Source organism: Ambystoma mexicanum, chromosome 10 (assembly GCF_040938575.1).
Source record: "Ambystoma mexicanum isolate Mex_15411 chromosome 10, UKY_AmexF1_1, whole genome shotgun sequence".
Classification (NCBI taxonomy): Eukaryota; Metazoa; Chordata; class Amphibia; order Caudata; family Ambystomatidae; genus Ambystoma; species Ambystoma mexicanum.
In genome coordinates, this window is record NC_090932.1 from 855,321,998 (window position 1) to 855,345,535 (window position 23,538).

Genomic DNA, 23,538 nt, shown 5'->3' on the forward strand with positions numbered 1-23,538 from the left:
AAACAGCATATCTATCCAAGACTCCCCAGGGAACATTCTGGGTGTCCCTGCTCTTATTTCCCCAGTGTGATGTAAGTTAGGAGTTTGGACCTCTCCGACACTTCTGCCCCAATTGATCTGATCTGATCTTTCGATTTAATGTTCCTCTCCCTGGATCTAACTGTCGCTCTCCACTCCCCGCTGTTCCCCCACTGCCTCTCTTGCTCTCCCTGGCACTTCCTCATGCTTCCCTTCGATGTTACTCTCTCCACTGTCTACGTCCACCCTCTGATCTTACTCCCTACTGCTTTATCTCCCTCCAAACTACTACTACACCCTCTCCACATTACAGCTACTCTCGGTATATCTTTCACTGAGTTTTTTTAGGTGAAAAATACATGTATGTATGTTTGGGTGGGTTAAAGGGTTACATTTATTTGGGAATGTTAGGGATGTTTTTATGGGCAGAAAATGAGGTTTTGGGGGAGGACCCCCAATAAAAAAAACTGGGAATGTTTGGGGTGTTTTTAAGGGTGGAAAACAGGGGTTTGGGGGGGACCCACCCAATTAAAATAAATAAATAAATTGGGTATACAGGTTTTCAGTGAATCAGTTTTGGTTTCTACATTGGGTAAAAAAAAATCAATTAAAAATCCTTTAGGTGAAAACAATTTGATGTAAAGACATGTAACCGCTACTCTCTCCTATTCACACTGCTACTACTCCCCCTTCCCCTCTCCTCACTATTACTCCCCTCTCCACACTACGACTACTCATGCCCCTCTTCTCACCTCTCACCATTTTCCTCACACACACCTTCTCCTACAGTCACACTCCTTTCACTTTCACAGTCACCTTCGTTTTCAGTCCCTACTCTTCCTCTTATCAATCACCCACATTCACCTTTAACACACTCTCAAACCCAAGAACCACTCTCTCCCACCATCCAATACCTCACCTTACACACTCCTTCAGCAATTCTTGTCCATGCCCCTCTGCTCTGTCCTTCCTCCACCTGGTCTCTTCGTCCCCCTGCTCATCTCTTGGCCTGAGCCGAACAACCCACACCTTCCTGCTTCCTGTCCTCCATTTTTTCAGCCCCCTTCCGCTCCTATTGGTCCTCCATCTCATCTGGGTTTCCTCACCCCAACACTGTCTTTCCTTTCCCCAGGGGACTGGGGAGTGTTACAATGAGAGAAACATTCAACAGGGGTCTGAATCCCTGCCCCTTTTTCTTAAGTTGTTTCGGCTGTTTCTGGCAATGGTGTTCCATAACAGTCAGTGCCCTGGTTCGTGTGAGGACTTTGCATCTGATGGAGAATGTTGTCTTGGTGAGGTGCCACTCTGCGGCCCCACATAGGTGCGTGCAATGGTCCTGAGTGAGCGAGCCCCATTGGGCGTTCTGCTCCCTGACTCAAGCCTGTGTGGTGCTGGTGCGGCTTGCTCTACATGAGCGGGTGGATTTGGCTGATGCACTCTACGCTCTGAGCCACAATGATTTTGAACCTGGGGTAGATCGTGTAGCAGCTTGCTCCTTTCAGGCTGCTGTGAGATACTCTCTGCCTCACTAAGCTGTGTTTCTCTCTTGTGGTCTTCTGGCTGCCACATTTTCATGGCGGTATTACCCAATTTGAACTAATATTATTGATCCAATGTTACATCTGACCGAATTTGGCCAGTACCATTCAATCAATTTGATGCAAGCAAATTGGGTAATAAATACTGAACATGGGGAGCGGGGTATCCACCGCTCGCCATGTTTGGGAGGTTGCAGGGGTGCCCCCCGCTTCCTGAAGATTGGAGGCAGGGGACAGTTACAAAAAAGAAAGAAAAATAAAAAAGAAAGAAAAGGGGACCCTGTGGCATCCGATCAGATCAGACCCACGTTGGAGGCACAGAACTGACGTTCCGGGGTCAGGAGAGGCAGCAGGCGTGGAAAAGGTAAGTGGGGAGGGAATGGGGGGTGTATTGGAGGTGGTATGGGGGATATGGCCGCGGTAAATTGTATTTGCTGCAAAAATTCTGCAGCGAAACATTCTGCCACGGTCAAACAACCCAGATCCGTCAAGGCTGCTGGCATTAAGAGATCCTATGAGACAAAAAGAAAGACACTGGCTATAATGGTGCTGTGCAGGCATGGGATGATCTATTGTGGTACTCTTCTCGGACCTGCAGTTAATTTGGAACGAGATGGGGACTGGGGCCCTCCCACATCCCACCTGTGGATTAGAATTTGCTCTGGCTTACACCCTGGTAGGCCTCCCACCCCAGGCTGAAAGGGTCCTTACCCCCTCCTGAGTGGGGCAGATCTCTGACCCTGTCATGTTAGATCATCCCTCCTAAAAACTTTCTGTTAATGTGGGTATACCTTAAGCAAACCTCCTTTGTCATACCTAGCAACTATGGTATTCCCCTGAAGAATGTATTTTATTTTGGTTTTTATATAGCGCACAAAGCCCGTAGGTATCTAGGCGCTTTAACTTAAGGATATGGTTACAGTAAGTGCTGGTATCATACAAATTACTTAGTTACAGAGCAGGCAAACATGGCCTTGCAAGTGCAAATGTCCATTGATATACTGATATACTGTGGACTGAAACATGGTGGGGTTGTGCATCCCTAGTTACGCAGAAGAAGCCAACAATTCTGGGACAGTGCACCAGATGTATAGTACTACTGATCGAATAGTTGTTTCTCAGCACTCACAAACATGTTTGTTACATGCGTTGAAATTTGTATGTGTCAATGTTGTCTTAAGCTGTAGAGATGGTGAGAATGTGATTGTTCCAATGCCTGTTATCGCTGACTGTAGAGTACTATAGCAATATAATTGTCCAACATTTTTTGTGCAAAACTCATTTGCATTTGATGCCTATTCTAGAGACAGTAAGACAAAGGGGGGTTGTTTGATGCAACCATATATGGTCATGAGCTTCCTGAGACTTTAGTGTTGGGGCCCAAAGCTTCCATGACTAGAGCTGACCAGCAGTATGAATAGGGTGTATGAGATTTACTGCTGAATCCACATCCTGCATGTTTGCCCTGGAAGGTTTCAGTATTGTAACCATTCCCGAACGGGTGGCTTCCCAAACTTGAATTTGGGTAACAAATCTGATTGGATGCTGAATGTGCATTCAGGTCACAAGAGTGCATTAGATCGAATTTTCTGCACCATACTTTTGTCAATGGCTGGAAGTTGTCCTGAAGCTTCTCTAAGAGGAACTTATGTGAGGAAGATGTCGGCTCTGCTGTGATGTCTGTTCTAAATGGCCAAGTACTCCTTTGCTCTCCACGTTTCAGTGACGAGAGGGAACCAAGTCAGTGCTCCCTTCCCTGGTAGAGCCAGCTGTGTTACTCGCCTCCAGAACTCCTTGCTCCTTGAAAGGCCTACTTGTACCACTCGTCTCATTGTTGGATCCCCGACTACCATGAATGACTGTCAGTATGTAGGACCTGCAACTTAAAACAGTTTTAAAGACATCACCTCTGAGGACACTGGGGCTTACCTTCTTTGGACCGCTGGAGCCACCATTTGCATCACTGGTCTAGCTAAACTGCATCCGTATTGAGTTTAGAGCACCGTACTGCAGCATCAATGTCCAGTTTCTGTGTTTTTCCCAATGTTGTCCAGTAACCTTGGATCACCCACCCTGCACAGATCTTCACTTTCAGACCCTGCACTTGCTTTCTTGAATCGTGAGTTGTGCTGACACTGGAAACATGGACATCTCCCATTCCTACGTGGCTGTACGGATTTCCTGTTGTATTTGAGCATTAGTTTTCATTGAACTGATTTTGTTTTCTTAAGTTGGATTTGTGGAGACTATAGAATGTTTTTACAGCTCACCTATTTTGTAGCTGAAGAGTTTTCTTTTTGGATTTACACCATTGAATAACATTGTGTTTTTCTGCTATTGGATAGTCCTAACCCTAAACGCTATTTTGTGGTATAAGAACGGAACCTGTAAACATTTCAATGACTTATGCCGGAGTGACCGCCCTAAAATCTGTTTCCTACCAAGTTACTAACCTTTTACATGCTGCATTTTCTCTCTGCAAAATGTTTTTTTTTAAAAGAAAAATATTTGTACTGATATAATCTGTGGACATACTCGAATTGTATGCTACCTTGTGTTATACTGTGCCTTTTTACCACTCAGCCCCCTCCTCAGAGTGTTGCTTGTACTTCTGCGCCATGTTTGGGCAAGTCCACCATCTAGGGAGGAACCCTGCAACCTAGGTATAGATTGATCGATCAATCAGTCTTACTTTGCCCTACCTGCAAGACACATGGAAATCCTCATAACAATGTGACCCAAGATAAAACTCTAGGGATGCACTAGATTTTGAATATGAGCCCACACATATGCCCATATTTTAGGTCACAGTTCCCCATATTAAAACCACCTTTGCAATGTCCACACTGCTCCTGACATGGTCCAAGCATATGGTGGTGCTTTTTCATGTTCTTCTAGGAAAATGCAGCTGCCTAACAAACCTCTAATCACGTCTCTTAATCAGGACTGGAATGCATGATTCTAGCGGCCATTTTATATATTCATATAGCATCGCAGTCATCAGGACGCATTACATATAGACAAGGACAACAATGTGACGGGACAACATAAACTGGAGACTTTAGGGTGTCGGTGCATTAACAGAGAGTGTTAGGGCCTAAGTGCTCGGTGGGCCTTTATTTAAAAAGTAAGGTTTTAATTTACTATCTGACATTTAGGTAGTTCGATTGTACCCTCCGCTGGCCAGGCAGCTCGTTCCATCTGGCGATTGCTTTGGAAGTGAATGCCCTTCCCAATCCATTGACTCTTTTGGACATGTTGACGTATAGGAGTCCTTGGTCCCTAGATCTAAGGGTGCGACTTGGCTCATACAGGATGAATTGCTTCTTTAGTTATGAGAGGGCAACACCAAATGGGCAGTGATGGACTAGCATCAATGATTTGAATATGATGCGATCCTCTATAGCTAGCCAATGTAGTTCTTTCCTGTCGCTTGTAATGTGCTCTCTCTTGGGTTTACCTGACCTGTGGTGGCCCTTATGGCATTGTTTTGAATAATTTGACATTGTTGATGCATTTGCCACTAGCTCCTATCATCAATGAGTTCCTGTAATCGAGACATGAAAGGATGGTGGCTCTGGCAATGGTTGCACTATTCTGTTGACTCATCAGTGGCCTAATTCGTCTCAAGAGTCTTTGGTGGTATTGGCAGTTGCGTTCGAGATACGCAACTTGGGCCTCCGCTCCCAGCGAGGATTGCAAATAGACGCCAAGTGTCTTAACTTTATCTGAGACTTTGATTACTGATTCTTTGATTATAAAGGAGGAATAGGCGGCATCTAGTTTATTTCTGGCGCAAGAGGAGCCGAATGTCATTAGCTCGGTCTTACTGCCATTGAGGCACATCAAATTTATTTTCATCCATGTTTCGATGGAATTGTATATGACCAGTAACTTGTTGTTGTCCGTGGTGTGATTGCCGCTCAACTCCATGATTAGTTGAGTATCATCTGCAAAATTTGTAAAGAATACACCCATGTTTGTCAGTAGGGTGCATAGGCAGCGTAGATAAAGATTGAAGAGTAATGGCGAGAAGCTAGCGCCTTGAGGCACGCCACAGTCTACCGACCTAGATGAAGAAGTGTGGTCGCCCCAGATGATCTTAGAACATCTCTCTTCGAGGAAAGAAGCTACCCAGTCGATGGCGTCCTGGGAGCAGTTTCCTGATGTGTCCAGGGCTGCTTGGTGCTTCCGATGATCTAATAAATCGAAAGCTGCCGAGAGGTCCAAGAGAATCAGTAAGCCCGCCTTCCCTTCGTCCAAAATGCTTAGTATCTTGGATTGAAGGTCATACCTTGTTTTCCAGAAAATATTCTTCAGTGTATGTTTTTATTAATTTGCTATCTGGTTCTACCACTTCACTAGTATAAATTAAGTCCCCAGAACTACAAGGAAGCAGACCCGTTTTAGATCTCAAATCACCCAATTGATGGACAAATGTGAAGATTTCAAATAGATACTGCAAGAGTAAGCAGAGACAGCATTTTTCAAAGGACGGAACAGAAGGTTCTGACTTCTATGCTTTAATCCAAGATTTGTTCGTCTCTCTCCTCCCTGATAATGAGCCCAAAGTGGAATTAGTCTGTGTGCACCTTATGGGCCTAAACGTACCTAGATTAAAGAAAACCCTGGAGATGTACTGGTACGTCTTTATTCCTGCTCGACCAAATAGAATATTCTGGCCACTGCCCGAGATAAAGCCCAAATAGAGTGCAAAGAAAGCAAGGTCCAGATTTTTTAAGATTAATCCACGTGTACTATAATTAAAAGGCTGGGAACAGATACATTATAGACCAATATTCTGGACCTCTACTGTGGCGTATCCTTTGGATATATTGACAAATAGGTACATATCAACTCCTTGCAGGAAGGTTGGAGGTTGTGTATCATCTGAGTGGAGGAGCCCCAGGCCCAACACAGATTTCAGCTCTGTAATGCAGCTGGATACAGGCGAACAACAGAGAATGGGAGTGACACAAACATGACATCTCCAGATTGACAAACTGAATGTGTACCCCTGTGAAGATCTAGTAGCAGTAGAGGAGTTGAGATGAGGTTTGGGTGTCGGGAACCTGCTCAGATTTGTAAGCGGCATCATGTAGGTTTTCAAGCGAAGTGCTGTAAAGAAAGATCAGTGAGGCTGCAAGTAAGTTCTCAGGTAAGTCTCTTTTTATGTTAAATCTTTAAGGAACATGAAAGTATACATAGGTGATCCCACCCTGGGAATGGACCTTCCATTAGTACTAAAATGCCACGGGTGTCCCAACACATGCCATGACCTCACAATCATTCACTGTACAGACAGGGATAAGGTAACAAGACACTGCACTGAGCTTGTCACAGTGATTCATGATACTTTGTACTGTTTTATTGAAATGGTTGCTGACGGTCTCACATTCACAATTTACCCATGGGAAATCGGGTGTGTTGTATACTGCCTGGCCAGGCAGGAGCGGTAGAAAAACATTGGGAGGAGGCATAGCATTTTCTCCTTTGTTGTGTGGTCTAGAGAACGGAATGCATAGAAACTGAGATAAAGGAAAATCTGCTGATCAGTCAAAAAGAGTGCACACGTTTCGGTTACCATGTGACTTCACTTTACAAGATTCTCAATACCTTGAATAGCTTGGCTTCCTTGTGGTGGGAGATGCATGGATGATTTTCCCACAAGATAGGGACTGCACCCACTCTTATAAAGTATACACCATAATTAACTACTTGTTATTAAGTACCACCCTACTTCCCCACATAGAAGAAATCATTCTTAAACCTTCTACAATATCTACCCACTGGCCAATTGAACTAACCTGTAGAATTTTTGAAAAGCCAAAGATACAAAGGGCACAAACCCTACCAAGACTTCCCCGGTAACTTGTTCTCTGCTCATTATTTTCCTACATTGACAAGAAGTCTCTGTACTATAGCAACACTATTGACCTGTAGATCTATTTTAAACCTGATAGATTATTGTCTTATTTGTTATCCTTGTACGTTATGTGCCTGCACATATACATCTTTCTCAGGCAATTATTTTCTCAATTTCCAAATTTATTAGTGTCTCATTTTCACTTGGAGATTCAATATTTGTCTCTAAAGGATTCCCATTCCATGAATTGATCCCTAATCTATTTGAACTTGTATGTGATGTTGTGGTTATCATCACTTTCATTTCGTTCTGTATTGTGCTTGTTTGAGTTGGACGTGTTGGTTGTGACTAATTGATATTGGCTTGTAATTCCGGAAGCTGGTGTGTTGCAATTCTCTATAGCCACGTATTACTTATGTGTGTTTGACGTAAGGCTTATATAATTTTGTTTATAAAATAATTCTTTGGTTTTTAGATTGGATACATCTATACATTTCATTTTTATGGATTCAATATGCAGGAAATTAAAGAGTTGTATTTTTGCACTTTACCAATTGAAGCACAATTTCACAATGGCATTGGGGAGTTGAATTGTGCTCCTGAGATTAAAAATGGATATCTTAAAGTAAATTCTGACTAAAACATGTCTGCTATCTAGGCCTGTTTATTGTCACAAATAGCCAGCTCCACACAATCTCAGTTGGATTTCACTTTACTCTCTACAACCATTGGAGGACCCAGCCTGTCCCGTTTCTCCCCTCCCTCTCTAAAGAAAGTTTTTCACATGCATGTGACTGTGCTAAGAGCAGCACCCCTCTTTACCTCCATCCACCCAAATGTTTTGAGGAGCTTCACTTCACTCATGTCATGATCTCTGCTTCCAAAAGGTCAGGGTTTTCCCAACTCCCTTGGAAGCAGATCCATAACCCAGGTTCCGAGTGCCAACCAGTCCCAATTGGGACCTTTTGGACCCAGTGCTGGCGCCAGTGGCACCAGGCTCATAAATATGCCCAGTCCCAGCGCTGGAAGCGCCGGGCTCATAATGCTTGGGTGGACTTACCTGCAGCAGACCATGCTGCTTACTTGCCTGCCAGTTGAGCCTCTGATCCTCTTCTGTTTGGAACTACTTTTCCTGTTGGGTGGGGCAGGAGCCACTCCCTAGATTCAGAACACTGGAACTCTTCTGGAAAGCAGGAACTCTTTTCTTACCTAGGCGTGGCTGTGGAAGGAGACACCTAAGCACTTCAGGAGGCTATTTAAACCACACCCGATGGATGAATCTTGCTTTGCGTTATTCTGCATCCTCTGCAGCAGAACGCTCATCGTGTCTTCTGCATCTGATCCTGGGCCTAAGGAAAAAGGCTTACCATCCTGAATCCAGTCTTCAGCAACACCTATAAAGACAATAAAGAACAGGTTAGCATTACGGTCTTCAGTGACAGCTCTTCACTTACCTGGTCCATCGGCTGTCACCAACGCCTCGCGCTGCATTCCGGCATCTGAAAGACAAAGGCTTACCTACTCTTCGTGCGCTCCGGAGGTCTTCACACTGCATTCCGGCATCTGAAAGACAAAAGCTTACCAACTCTTCGCACGCTCTGGAGACCTTCGGCGCTGCATCCCGCATCTGAAAGACAAAACAAGGTGCGTTTAAAGACATTGGGGAACTTTAATACTCACGTGCCATTACTCCTTTCCACATCTAACCCAGTGGGTATTCCGGCACCCTGCAGCCGCTCCGAACTTGTACCTGCAAAATAAAAAGACAGTTAGAGCGCATCGTGAAGCAGGCAACAAGCGCTTACTTACGTGCTTCCAGGCGCTTCTATTCATCACACGGGCTCCATCTTCAACTCACTTCAGCCCGTCATCCGCCATCGCCGGAACCCTGCAAAACAAGAAACATCATTACTAAAGACTTTAAAGACATTAGGATTACTCGAAACTTACCGTTCATGCAGTAAACGACGGACAGCAGTCCTCTGAAGTCAAGAGGCCTGCTCCCCTTATCAGTGAAGAAACTGGTTACAGCACCCTGCCCCGAGGCAGATGGAGAGCACAGCGTTCACTTACCTAAGGTGAGAGCGTTAACCTTTGGGGTTCTACAGGAGAAGAGAAAGGGAAGAAGAGAGAGACATTCAATAACCCAGTTCCTTAATCCCATATTTTCTATCTGCAGACATCTTACCCTTGAAGTCAGACATACAGTGCACAGAGGTCCAGCCCAAAGAGCCAGCCGTGTGTTACACATCACCTTTGCAGATACGGTATACGCCCAGTCAAGACCGGCGCCTCTACGGGAATCAGGTGAGCGTTACAGAACGCAAAGCCTACCACAAAACTCCCGTCCAGGCGCTATGGAAACCTCGGATACCGACCAGCTAGCCCAGTTACTTGGGGAACTAAGGGCAGAAGTGCATGCAGCCCGTCAGGAAACGAACGCTCTAAGAAGGGAACTGATTATTTCCAAGGAGCGAACAGATGATCTCGCTAGACAATTGCTACAGTCACAAGCCGGACAGACCCCGTTACCCGCATCTGGGGGAAATCTTCCTTCTACATCCTCTATGAATCCAGTGCAGATCAACCTACCTGGGAATGTACCTCTGGCTCCGCCCGAACGATTTTCTGGTGACCCAAAGAGGTTTGCAGTATTTATCAATCAGTGCCGGTTGCATTTCTTATGCCGGCCAGCAGCCTTTCCAACTGATCAAGCTAAAGTAGCTTTCGTGCTTTCGTACCTTAGTGGCAATGCGGCAGACTGGTCGATCCCTCTAGTAAATCAAGATGATCCGGTCCTCCATGATTTTCAAGCTTTTCAGCTCAGTATGGAAAAACTGTTCGCAAGACATTCACAGGGGCAGGCCTTGGACAATGAGCTTCTTTCGTTGCGACAAGGTAATCAAGACCTTTTGGCTTATATTGCGTCTTTCAACAGACTGATAGTGGAAACTCAATGGCCTGAGGACAAAAGGATTACGCTGTTTTATAGAGGTCTACGTGGAGAGCTCAAAGATGTGTTAGCCCAAGTAGTGAATCCCCCACAAGATTGTTCGGACTATATAGACTTAGTCGTTCAAATAGATCACAGACTGCAGAACAGGAAGGCCGATCGTTCCAAGTTTGATGCTCGAGTATTTTCCAAACCGCCAACTCCTTCCAAAGGAGTAGACTCCGGGGAACCCATGCAAATAGGGGGTCTGAAAGGTCCTCTAACACAAAAGGAGCGGGAAAGGAGAAAACAGTTGCAATTATGCCTCTATTGCGGAAACTCGGGGCACTTTCTTCGAGACTGTCCGGTGAAACCTGCCAAGAAGGCAGTAGGAGCTGCAGTTACCAAAGTTACAAACTCTGAGCAGGGAAACGACCTCGCCCGACAAGAATAGAGGTCCTCTTGCCGAGCGTGAAAACCAGTTCCGTGACCTCGCATTTCGTGATACCTATGGTCCTCATTAGCCCTGATAATCCGGATCGATTACATGCAATTGAAGCTTACGTCGACAGCGGTGCCATCGGCAATTATGTGGATCATGAAATGGTTTTGAGGATGAATCTAACTCTTTGTCCCAAGGCTGTAAAGGACGTCATTACTACGGTGGATGGTACGGAGATAGCCTCCGGGCCAGTAACGCATACCACTCAAGAGGTGACGCTAGTAAGTCAAGATGGGCACCATGAGAAGATCGTGTTCGATGTGATCAAGGCCCCTCAGTTTCAGATTATTCTAGGAATACCTTGGTTAGAGAAACACAATCCTCTGATCGATTGGCGAGCAAGAACGGTCCAGTTTCCAGAATGTGTCTCTACTTGTCACCCTCCACCTGGTGTTGCACTGGCAGCAATTTCTTCAGAGACTCCCCAGTTACCTCCCGAATACCTAGAATACCAAGATGTTTTCCGGAAGGATCAGGCTAACTCTCTACCTCCTCATAGGTCTTATGACTGCCAGATAGACCTGATACCTGGATCTACTCCTCCTTGTAGTAGAATTTATGCCCTCACCGAGCCTGAGAACCTTCACCTTCGACAATACCTGGATCAATACCTGGCAAATGGGTTTATTCGTCCTTCCAAGTCCCCTGCTTCTTCAGCTTTGTTCTTCGTTCCAAAAAAGGAAGGAGACCTTAGAACTTGTATAGATTATCGCTCCCTGAACCAGATCACCGTTAAGAATAGATATCCGTTACCTTTGATCCCTGAACTCCTGGACCAAGTCAGAAAAGCATGCATATATACAAAGCTGGATCTTAGAGGAGCTTACCACTTGGTACGAGTAAAAGAGGGAGATGAATGGAAGACGGCCTTCCGCACCAAGTATGGGCTATTTGAATATCAGGTCATGCCCTTCGGACTTTGCAATGCCCCGGCCGCCTTTCAATATTTTATGAACGATGTCCTCAGAGAGCTCATAGATGTGTGTGTTGTTGTTTACATTGACGACATCCTCGTTTATTCTTCATCGGAATCTGAACATCGGAAACACGTGAAAATGGTCCTCGAAAGATTGCGTCAACACAAACTTTTTGCTAAATTGGAAAAATGTGTTTTCAACGTGACTGAAGTTGAATTCTTGGGATTCATATTATCACCTGGCGGAGTGCGTATGGATTCAAAGAAGGTCGATGCAGTTCTCAAATGGCCATCACCATCCTCCGTAAAAGGTGTGCAAAGCATGTTAGGCTTCGCTAACCTTTACCGCAGGTTTATCCCCGAATTTTCTCGAATAGTCCAGCCCATCACTGCCTTGTTAAAGAAAAACAAACGTTTTGAATGGTCTACCGAGGCGGAACAAGCTTTCCAGGATTTGAAGACTAAATTTATCTCTGCACCAATCTTAAAACACCCTCGCCCCGAACTCCCCTACATCGTGGAAACTGATGCTTCAAGCCTTGCCATGGGGGCAGTTCTATCACAAAAGGACCCGGTAACCAATCAGTTGCATCCCGTGGCATTTTGGTCCCGCAAATTCTCGCCTCCTGAAATCAATTACACGATTACTGACAAGGAACTTCTGGCTATCAAGTCTGCCTTTAAGGCTTGGCGGCATTATCTGCTGGGGGCCCGACACACCGTTACTGTGATTACGGATCACCGAAACCTGCAATATTTGAAAACCGCAAAAGCCCAATCCTCTAGACAACTCCGTTGGGCATTATTCTTTGCCGAGTTTGACTTCATAATTACCTATCGACCTGGTACAAAGAACGGTAAAGCTGATGCCCTTTCTCGGATGGGAGTGGAAGAACACTTGATCAACCCTAAACCTGTACCAATCATTCCCGAACAAAGAATTCTGGGTGTAATCGCCACAGAATCCATAGAGGAAGTTAAGGATAAGGCCAGGCAACTTGTAACTCCAGCAGACATACAGAATTGGCATCTGCAGGGAAAGGACTTTGCAGTAAAGGACAACTTATTGTATTTCCAAGAACGATTATACCTACCCAGCACAGATTTACAGAAAAAAGTAATCTCTTGTTATCACGATTCTTTAATGGAAGGACATCCCGGTATGGCCAAGACCTCAGAAAAGATCAAGCGCTACTTCTGGTGGCCGTCTTGGAAAAAAGATATCAGAAACTTTATAATGTCCTGTGGAGTATGCGCCCAAAACAAGAGTCAAAAGGAAAGACCAGCAGGCCTCTTACGCCCTATTGACATCCCACCTCGCCCTTGGCATACGCTTTCTATGGACTTCATCACCGATCTACCTCCATGCTCCGGATACAATACGATTCTAGTAATCGTGGACTTATTCTCCAAGATGGCGCATTTCATTCCGCTCAAAGGCTTGCCAACAGCAGCAACTCTGGCCCGAGAATTTCTCGAAAACATCGTCCGACTGCACGGTTTTCCTTCGGTTCTAATTTCGGATCGAGGTAGTCAATTTATTTCTCATTTTTGGCGAAGTTGCTGTCGGTCGGCTCAAATTGATGTGAGACTATCGACCAGTCACCACCCTCAGACCGACGGACAAACCGAGAGGACCAATCAAACTCTGGAACAGTATTTACGCTGCATGCTGCAACAAACTGAAAAAACTTGGAAAGACATCCTTTGGATAGCCGAATATGCCTACAATAACTCTGTCCATTCGGGAACTGGGAAAACCCTGTTTTTTCTTTTGTACGGCAGTCACCCTCGAACCTCGGAGTTGGATCCCCTCCAAGATCTTGAAACACCAGCAGTAGACTACCTGCATTCTACAATCACCCAAGCCTTTAAGGAAGCTGTTTCTCACCTTCAAAGGGCTAAAGAACAATACAAGAAAGGAGCAGATCAACATCGGAAGGAAGCCCCTCAATATCAAGAAGGGGATCAAGTCTGGTTATCCACCAAATATCTACCTCTAAAAGGGCCACGCACATTCAACCCAAGATACCTTGGTCCCTATTCCATCACTACCATAGTAAACCCAGTAGCGGTCAAGTTGGACTTGCCCCCGCACATGAAGATACATCCGGTCTTCCACGTCTCTCTATTAAAACCCGTGCAACCTCAAACCCGACTAACTAAATCTCCAAAACCTATCCTAGTTGATGGAGAACTCGAGTTTGAAGTCAAAAGCATTCTGGACTCCAAGATCTCCAAATCTAAACTATTTTACCTAATTGACTGGAAAGGCTACGGCCCCCAAGAGAGATCCTGGGAACCTGCTGAATATGTCCACGCTCCTCGCCTAATCAAAAGATTTCACCGAACATTTCCTGACAAGCCAAAACCCCCGGAGAAGCCCGGTTTGGGAGGGGCCTTGAGGGGGGGTACTGTCATGATCTCTGCTTCCAAAAGGTCAGGGTTTTCCCAACTCCCTTGGAAGCAGATCCATAACCCAGGTTCCGAGTGCCAACCAGTCCCAATTGGGACCTTTTGGACCCAGTCCTGGCGCCAGTGGCACCAGGCTCATAAATATGCCCAGTCCCAGCACTGGAAGCGCCGGGCTCATAATGCTTGGGTGGACTTACCTGCAGCAGACCATGCTGCTTACTTGCCTGCCAGTTGAGCCTCTGATCCTCTTCTGTTTGGAACTACTTTTCCTGTTGGGTGGGGCAGGAGCCACTCCCTAGATTCAGAACACTGGGACTCTTCTGGAAAGCAGGAACTCTTTTCTTACCTAGGCGTGGCTGTGGAAGGAGACACCTAAGCACTACAGGAGGCTATTTAAACCACACCCGATGGATGAATCTTGCTTTGCGTTATTCTGCATCCTCTGCAGCAGAACGCTCATCGTGTCTTCTGCATCTGATCCTGGGCCTAAGGAAAAAGGCTTACCATCCTGAATCCAGTCTTCAGCAACACCTATAAAGACAATAAAGAACAGGTTAGCATTACGGTCTTCAGTGACAGCTCTTCACTTACCTGGTCCATCGGCTGTCACCAACGCCTCGCGCTGCATTCCGGCATCTGAAAGACAAAGGCTTACCTACTCTTCGTGCGCTCCGGAGGTCTTCACACTGCATTCCGGCATCTGAAAGACAAAAGCTTACCAACTCTTCGCACGCTCTGGAGACCTTCGGCGCTGCATCCCGCATCTGAAAGACAAAACAAGGTGCGTTTAAAGACATTGGGGAACTTTAATACTCACGTGCCATTACTCCTTTCCACATCTAACCCAGTGGGTATTCCGGCACCCTGCAGCCGCTCCGAACTTGTACCTGCAAAATAAAAAGACAGTTAGAGCGCATCGTGAAGCAGGCAACAAGCGCTTACTTACGTGCTTCCAGGCGCTTCTATTCATCACACGGGCTCCATCTTCAACTCACTTCAGCCCGTCATCCGCCATCGCCGGAACCCTGCAAAACAAGAAACATCATTACTAAAGACTTTAAAGACATTAGAATTACTCGAAACTTACCGTTCATGCAGTAAACGACGGACAGCAGTCCTCTGAAGTCAAGAGGCCTGCTCCCCTTATCCAGTGAAGAAACTGGTTACAGCACCCTGCCCCGAGGCAGATGGAGAGCACGGCGTTCACTTACCTAAGGTGAGAGCGTTAACCTTTGGGGTTCTACAGGAGAAGAGAAAGGGAAGAAGAGAGAGACATTCAATAACCCAGTTCCTTAATCCCATATTTTCTATCTGCAGACATCTTACCCTTCAAGTCAGACATACAGTGCACAGAGGTCCAGCCCAAAGAGCCAGCCGTGTGTTACACATCACCTTTGCAGATACGGTATACGCCCAGTCAAGACCGGCGCCTCTACGGGAATCAGGTGAGCGTTACAACTCATCCCCTACAAGTCTCACAACATTCTGAATGCCTCCTTAAACCTGGGTGAAGTTCGAATGGCTGTGAAACATGCAGAGGTCAACACCTCACCCCTTTTGTTGAAGAAATAATCCATAGAACTGCAAACCTTTATCCTGCCTTCCAGCTTGCTCTGGAAGCTAAAGTCCTAAAACAAGCAATTTCCGCACAACTGAGAGAATCTGAGTATTTGAACCCCAGCAGGTGGGCTTCCACCTGGCATAGGTTAAGGAATCCGGGCTGCTTCCTATCTTTGAAGATGTTCAGTAAGTGGTGGATGCCGATGATTTGATGGTCCTAGTACTTTTTAGGTCTGTCAGTGACCCTTTTAGCCATCTACATCTGCTCCACAGACTCCAGGAAGCAGGTCCTATGGCAACCACTCTTATCTGGTTACCTTCTTGCTTTTCGTTTAAAGCCTAGGTGGCTATACGAGGATCTTCAACCCGATCAATTCCTATCACAAATTATCTGAAGATGAAGAGCGAAAGTGCTTCAGCTTGTGCCTCCCTGACTCCAGTCTGGTGCCTGTGAAGCTGCAACATTTAGATATTCTGGTGCCAAGCTCTGAAGGTGAAAAGCCTACAGATTGGCCTCCGACAAACCCAAAAACTCTGTCGAGTTCTACATGGCCAGATAGTGGTGTCTGACATACTGCGCAAGGAGCACTAAGGTATCTGATAATGTAATGCTGGAGAGCTGGAAGCAAGGTCGGGTTTTTGTTTGGTACCACGGCTAACCCCAGGAGACTGGATCAGGCAATGGCATTGGGTTTATTGGAAGATCGCAGTTTTGGCAAGCAGTGGTAGTGTTATGCAGAGCCAATTGGATTCATTTTTACTGCAGCGCTGAGAGAGTTGGAGAGCAGCCCCCTTTGGTGGGGACCCCTGAAGACTATACCTAGTCATGTGGGAGCTGCAGGCAAGATTCATTTGCTCGGTTTCCGCGCTTTGAGGTGCTACACAGTTGATGCCCTCAATTTTCTGTACAGAGCTTTTCCGCAACCAAAGCTCTGGAATGCAGAGAAGAAAAAAGAGGCATGAACATAGTAAACGGACAGCAGCCACTGGAGTGAAGGTGCATGACAAGAAAAAGGACTTTTTTTGGAATGTAAACTGACTGTAACAATATCTCGAATGCAGGCGTTTCTTGAACTGGCAAGTGAAGATGACATATTAAAAAAATAAATTCCGTCACAAACCTTCCCAGACAAGACAGCTTAACTGCTGCAGACCATGCATTCTAGCTCCTGGGCAACAGTCAATCTGCTTTTGTTAGCTGCAGCTGACAAGGAAGGGGCTTTTTCAGGATTGCTCACTCTCAATCGGAAATAGAAACCGATGCATTAGTGGCCTGAGAGGATCCAGAAATGTTTACAGTTATGTAAATGAAATTATTATTGCTCTAAGTACACATATGGATTCTCCCTCCGGTCTACATCTGGAATCATTTTTATAAGTGACGTATGTTTAGTTTACTAGAAGTGTAGTGGGTGGGGATAGGTTTATTTTTTTAGCAAGGGTTGGTTGTGTGAGAATTGGCAGAGGGAGGGTGATACTGAAAGATGGGACTGACAGGTGGGTTGAATGAGACTGGTAGTGCGTGTAATGGAGATGTAGGGTGGTGGAGGGAGAGAGGGCAGACTGAGAAAGATTGGGCTAACTGGGAGAGGGAGGGCTGATTGGAAGAGAGAGGGAAATGTGGGGGGCAGATAGCAAGGGAGGGAGATGGGGACGGAGGGACGGTAGTGTAGAGTGAAAGAGGAGGGTATGTTGGGGATAGGATGGGAGTGGCACGCTTGAGAGGGAGGAGGATGTAAGAGATAAGGGAGGGATTGAGAGAGCGCGCAATTGAAAGTAATTGAGCGAGGAGGGCATGAGCTGCAAGCACTTGCTTGGGAGCTGCCAGGATCAGAGGGGCTGCCCCTCTGTTCGTACACATACATATAGCTCATTAATATTAAAGGTTCACTGAATTGTAATTCTTCCAGAGAATAGTCTGTCTAGAAATAGTGCCATAGAAGAGCTCCCTGAAACATCAGGCCTGTCTCTCACTACACTTCTTTAATGTTTTCTCCCAGGGCATGGTTGGTATCAAGAAAAGGTATTTTTGCATTAAGATGGTCCGCAGGTTGCAGTAACATCTGTTTGGGTGCTTGTGGCAATGAATGTCATGCAAATTAGAAAAACGTAATACCACAAAATGCTGTCCTTACAATGGATGATAAAGCCAGCACACTGAGCACCACCTGCTGTTCCAAAGTTAAAACCTTCCTACTTCCTTTCAACAACTTGTATCCTGCCTCAAACTTCAACTGGTCACGCCATCACCCTACCTTTTGCAGCTGTTCGTTATTCTGAAAGGATAACCTGCCTATGTGCATTATTCAAAGCCTGTTTCGGCTTCTTCATATAAATAAGTAATCACTGAATGCCTATAGAAAGTAGACATTTCATTATGAACATGTAACGTTAAAAACGCATGTTTTTTCCCTGAATGCGGGTCACTAAATTATTTTACACGCTAATAGCCATAATGCGCACAAACGCAAGGTAGCCGTTTCGTCCACTGTATTCACAGCATTAGTTAGCCAACAGCAAACCCTGTTCTTCAAATAGCTGCTATGTTTTGAATTAATGGATTTTACCAGGCAGGCATCGGGCATTTCTGATGCCCTCCAGTGTATGAAATGTTGTCAGAAGATTGATTTGAATTGGTCATTTGTTTCATGCCATTGCACCAAATTCTTATATTTGCTCCTATCTGCAGTGAATAGCATTCGCTCTGCATCTTAATTGCATTCGGACGAGGGTGCTTGATCTTGAGGTACGCAGATGTTTCCACATTCAACTCTGTGGGTGCCTCTAACCTCAAACTTCTAAATAACCGCATGCCTGATCCTTGCACACCCAGAAATTATCGCCTGGTGGAAGTGGAATGGAAGACGCAGACAAAGAAATTTGCATTTCTTGGTGGCATGGAACTAAACAATTTTGTTCAGTGTCATCCTGAAATTGGTTTAATATTTCCCAAGTCTCCTATGTTTCATTTGGCAGGGTGTGAGTGAAATACGATTTGGCCCTGGGCCATTCTCTACGCCTAACTGCTGCAGCCTTCGCCTCACACACACACAGACACACACTTTGCCAACACAGTGTGCCCACATCTGACATAAAGCCAGGAGTGCGCACGTTATTTGGAGGCAAGGTGCAGAAGAAAGGCTGGGTAGCATCTGCCAACACATTTCTAAAGATTAACGAAAAATGCCTTAATGTATAGGTGGAAACTTTTAACATAAATCACGGGTGCCTAATTCAGCATGCGTCTTGTTTTTGCGTACCCTTTAAGCCCACGCAGTTCCCCGGGGAATGCAGATGTTGTCAGCCTGCTTTGATTATGACCCTTGTTTAACTTATTGGGTACTTCCTTGTGTTTCCTTTGCAGCTCCCTGCTGCCATGTGCTTTCAGAGCTAGATGCACAAGTGAGTCCTGAGATCCTCTCCAACATGCGCACTGTCCTCTGTGCTCGCGCTGGCAATTTCGCACTGCTGGGAATTTGCTTGCACTTTGGGTTTCTAGCTCCCTGCTGCCGGCATTTGCTGCGTTCCCTGCTGAGCTTCCTACACGTCGCACATGGAACAGGGAACTTCTTCTCTTTGCCAGTGGTGTCTGCTGCAATGGTAAGACATGGTTTTGTCTTTGTTGTAACGCTGACACGCCGTCCACTGCCACCTTCCCGGCTCCCTCCTAACAGAGCGTGGTTGCAGGCTTCCCTCTCTTGCCCTGTACGGAATAAAGAGGCTTCAGACAACTGCAAAAGAAAATTCAACTCCGAAGAGCTGGCACGATAGCTCAAGGACAATGCGATGATCTTAGATGCAAGAAAACGCGGAGCGACCCCGTATCGAATCCCGCCCCTGCACAATTAATTAATTCTGTGCTTTTCCTAGTCCCCCGTGAAAGGAAAAAAAACTGTCCCGGGGGCCATTCTCCGGATTTTTTTGGATGTTACCGAAAATCAGAAACCCTACATATATTACTGGTTGCTAGAGGGAATTGGTCTGGGCATTGGTAATTGGGATGTTGGCTATCTGTAATGCGATAAGTGGAAGGCGTTTTGTATTTACTAGTTTTCGTTCAATATTCTATAATAGGTGGTGTGTATTATCTATCTTGAAAGTGGAGTGCAGATGTCGGGTGAATGCACAAGTTTCCAGTTACATTTGAATTTTCTAACGTATGGATGAAACATTGAGTGTATCTATTCATGTAGCTTTCACCTGAATCATTTCTACAGCAACTTAACTCAAGATGTGGAATAAAAGTGTTTCCTCCATATTTCCCTTCACATCTAATGTGCAATAACTCACTTGTGAATCCCAAAGGGTTTTTCTTTCCTATTTTGTTCCATATGTGCTTTAAACCATTAGCGAAGCATAAACTCCGCTTCAAGCTCTGATCTTACTTTCGTGCAAATGACATGCAGCTTCTTGTTCTCACAGGTGGTGACGAAACTGCATCCAAACACATTTTGAGAACTGTCTATTGGCTAAAGACAACTGGATGAGCCAGTACTTGTTTTGAATGAGAAAATATAGGGTTGAACTACTGTATATGTTTCAAAACTTTGTTTTACAAAACAGCAACTTGGTTCGTCCTAGGTGAAATTTGTGAAATCAAGTTAATTATGTGTCATTTTATTTACATCACAGGTGTTTGGCACATTAAACATTCAAAGAATGTATTACACGATGTTAAAAATCCATTGCCACAGTAAAGATTCAATTCCCTTGGGGTTAGATAGACAAAAATAATAAGTTCAATTCGTAACTGACGTGTTTCAACATAGGGGGATAACTGTGTGGGCATGTATCCCGAATTGTATCTTTTGAAATCACAGTCCTTACTTCGTATATGGCGTCACTTCTATGTTTCTCGTCATTGAACAGGGATTTGTGGGATGTGTGGTGTGCGCATGCAGTGTATCTACCTAGCAGTCTACAAAGCTGTTCTTAGTTTACCATAAACCTTTGTAAGTTCCTACAATGACCACACCCTGCACCATTCATCTATACCCACCGGAATCCCCCTGTTCCCGCTCATGTCCGTTTCTGATGTATTAGTATATTTTCCACAGTCTAAATTGTTTGGGAGGGGTTGGAATTGAACGTGCATCCCAACAGTATATATCCCAACCTATAACATTCATACATCTTCTTTACAAGGAATCATTGAGATCTAGATTATTAAATCAGCAGATCCTCACCCGGGTTCTGTGGCGTTCATTTGAAATTGAGTCCTTATATTGAATGATAAATGTGACTAAAAGAATATTGAATGAGACAAAAATCAATAAGTAAAATCCCATAGGTTTGGCATAAATACTGCTAACCGCTGCATCTTCCCATATTTTATAATGTGGTACCTGCAAGTGTAATTGGGTCCCATGCATGGTACTTGGGGGCAAGGGGCATGACTCATGCGGCCAAATGGTTTACTGAGCCAGTGGAATATGAGCTTGGGGCCAGTATTGGGAGGGACCCTTGACATCCCCACATCTGGCACTTGGCATGGGGGCAGTTGCATGCAGCTCTATGCTTTGTTGAGTGCCCTGACCAACCAGCTTGCCCTTTGAGGGTCCTCTGACCATGAGAGAATCATTAAAATCATCCATTAATTCAAGTGTTACACCTAAAATGCAACTAGTGAAGAAAATAAAGCCGATTTAACACTGCTGCCTTTACTAATGTTCAAGCAGCAAATAACCAGAAACTGAGTGTTTGTTTCGCTCCCCTTCACTTCTCAGAGGAACATTCTCATGCACATGGCTTAGATGTTACAAATCATTGCCTCCTAACTGGGAAATCGCTCAGCGCGGATACAATATGTCCTATGAACCAACATAGCTTCCCTTACTTACCAAAGTGTGGCAGATGCACAGTGATGTTTACGCAGTTACTAAAGCACACAATGGGTACTCACTGGAGCTAAGCCTTCACCAGACAGGGCTGGATGTTTCAACAGCGGGTGGGAAGAATTCCAAAATGGTGGCCACTGCAAAGATGGACTCAGGCAATCCCCCAGAACTTATAGCCTAGAAAGCCCAGCCATTTCAATCCCTTCCCCAGTTACCTAACACAAGTGGAACATTTCAGAACCCATTGGGAGGAGACATACCCATATATAAGATAGGAACTCAAAAGTCAGTTGGTTAATTGGAGTGCATAGATGCAGTTTAAGTGTGTTGGAAGGGATTGTTAGGAGTATTCAGGAGGTGTTGGAGAAAAGATAAGGAGAAGTAGTTGGAGAAAGTGGCTGTGTGAGGAGAGGTTTATCTCGGGTGGGGTGGGGGGGTGGTTATCGGGAGTAGGTGGTGACATCAAGTGGCTGTAGTGGTTTTCAGGGGAAAGCAGTTACATCAGTTGGGGCAGTGGTTATCGAGAGGAAGTGGCAACATCAGGTGGAGGAGGTGGTCATCAGGATGGAAGTGGTATAGTCGGGTGATGGAGGCAGACATGATGCAGAGGGGAAAGATCTGTTGAAGTTGTTTGTAGTGATGGGAAGTTCCAGAGCAGCAGGGCCGGGGAAAAGTCAGGTCGAGAAGGCAGTAGGAGTTGCATTATAAATGCAAGAAGGACAGAGAGCAGTTGGGCAGGCCAGAGATACGGGCCTGGTTTATGCATTAGAGGTCAGAGGATTTGAGGGGTAGGAACTGCACCTCTACTCAGATATTAACCTTCTCATGCCTGGGAACATAAGGCTGATTGGTGATGCAACTCAGTCGCCTACCCTGGCATTTGCCTTTCATGTTTTCCATTGCTTTCCTTTCCCTGTAATGGATTTCTGTTCACTCAGCTGCACTTGGGATGAATCACAGGCATATGTGCCTTAACCCCAAGGGGAAGCCCCCACCTCCCTCTATGAGGCTAGAGAGGTGAGTCCGCTCCGCAACTCCCTCCCTAGGAGTCTAGGCAAGTAGGACCTCACAAAGAGAGACACCCCCTTTGGGGACAAGGACTCCCTAAAATTCATCCAAATAATACCTCTATGAATATACATTTTAAAGATTGGTATGAAGAAAAGATCAGTGTGTGTTACTGTCACCAAGAAACTCTCAATGTTTCTTTAATTGAAGAAAAAACAGGTAACTGGGACGAAGAAGAGCATATGGAGGAAAGGAGAGAATACAGCTAATACCGCAGCTCCACCTGCTCCCCCTCAAATCAATACCCATAATTGACATCCCATGTTCAAGGATAGTTGTTTCGTACTAATAATAGTGGACTACGCCACACGTTATCCAGAAGCATTCCCGCATCCAGAACACAATGCAACAAATACTTAAACATTTAATTCCTTTCCTCTCATGAGTAGGTTTTCCAAAAGAAGTCCTCACGGATCAGGGTACCATCTTTATGTCACGCTTAATGAATGATGTGAAAGAAATATTCAACATCAAAACCTTAAGAACCTTGGTGTATCACCCACAAACCAATGGTTTAGTTGAGCGTTGCAACCAGACCCTAAAGCGGATACTACGTAAGTTGATGGAGGCTGATGGAAAGAACAGGGACGGAATGATCCCCTGCGCCTTATTGGCTGTCGGGAAAACCCATCAACCCTCTCTAGGGTATTCCCCGTTTGAACTTCTGTATGGCAGGGAACCCCAAGATGTCTTAGATATGTAGAGAGAGACTTGGGAGGAAAGGGAAGAGGTCATATTACCAATTTCTCAAACTGCCCAGAAACTAAGATCTCACATGGTGACGGTAAGAGAAATTGTACGGAAACATCTTGAACAGGCCCAAGAACATCAACGGGCTAATTATGGTAAAAAGGCCATTCCCCGTACATTCTCAGTAAGACAATCA

The 23,538-nt window shown here is 45.3% G+C and overlaps 1 protein-coding gene across 10 annotated transcripts in view; it reads left to right on the plus strand.

The window, feature by feature from the left end:
• MYNN (myoneurin) overlaps nt 1-23,538 on the plus strand; it is a 504,100-nt gene that overhangs the window by 380,362 nt on the left and 100,200 nt on the right. The window lies entirely within an intron of this gene.